Source organism: Penaeus japonicus, unplaced genomic scaffold (assembly GCF_977035675.1).
Source record: "Penaeus japonicus unplaced genomic scaffold, GWHDUDI00000001_assembly GWHDUDI00000402, whole genome shotgun sequence".
Classification (NCBI taxonomy): Eukaryota; Metazoa; Arthropoda; class Malacostraca; order Decapoda; family Penaeidae; genus Penaeus; species Penaeus japonicus.
Window position 1 is genome coordinate 5,001 of NW_028234804.1, and position 1,168 is coordinate 6,168.

Here is a 1,168-nt window from a genome sequence, read left to right on the forward strand (position 1 = left end):
TATTATGATGTATATATAGATATATAGATATATATATATAATATATTATATATTTATACCATATATATATATATATATATATATAGACACACAACATATAGATATGCCTACTATCTATCGATCTATACTATATATGTATAGAATGGATAGAGAGAGAGAGAGAAATAGGTATAGATATAAAAATTGTTGTTGATATTCTATGTCAAAAGTTTAAAGCTTAATAAGTCCGTTGTCTGTGGAATTAAAGAAAGGGAAGCCAGGCAATGGCACAGCAGGGTAACAATAGCAGCATTTACCTTTCTATTGCACCCTATGCCTACTTTTGCCAACCAACTGAAATATATTTCTTGATCTTTGTGTGGCATATGCAAGAAGGGGATGATATTATACCATTATCATTATTATTACAACAACAAAGTAGTTGTAATAAAGTAGTACTAAGTTACAATAGTAGTAGGGTAGTATCGGTACCAATACCTGTAATATTAAAAGATGCTTGATTATAACGTTGCCAATTTTGCCAACCAAGCATGGCTGTACCTCGTTAATGTTGTGAATCAGGAATAAGAAAGAGAAAAAAAAAGGAATTTGTCGTTCGATCTCTCTAGTTAAAACTTAGGCCCTGAAAAGGGCCGAGATGGGTTCTGTTTGCAAGAAAGCAAGCAATCTAAAGCTTAAGCACGCTCCTCCACGGATACGACGAGCAAGCTGGATGTCCTTGGGCATAATTGTGACCCTTTTTGCGTGAAGTAGCGCACAGGTTGGGGTCCTCAAAGAGGCCGACCAGGTAAGCCTCGGAGGCCTACTGCAGAAGGGCCATGACAGCAGAGGAACTGGAAGCGGAGGTCATCTGAAGTCCTGGGCAATCTCGCAACGAGGCGACTGGAAGGGCAGCTTGCGGATCAGGAGCTCGTGGCACTTCGTTATACGACGGATCTCACGAAGGGCAACGGTCCTGCCTTGTAACGATGGGGCTTCTTGACACCTCCGGTTTTGCAGGGGTCTGACTTGCTTGCAGCCTTGGTGGCCAGCTGCTTGCGGGGGTGGCCTTGCCTCCGGTAGACTTACGAGCGTCTGCTTGGTACGTGGCCATGTTGCAAGTAATCTATAAAGAAACGAAAATTGCCGCTGGCTGAAGCTAAAGCTAAAGCTAAAGCTACCTTGGAAG

At 41.7% G+C, this 1,168-nt stretch overlaps 1 pseudogene; it reads right to left on the minus strand.

The window, feature by feature from the left end:
- Positions 1–667: 667 nt before the first annotated feature.
- Positions 668–1,093, minus strand: LOC147466499 (histone H3-like; annotated as a pseudogene).
- Between the last annotated feature and the right edge of the window lie 75 nt (positions 1,094–1,168).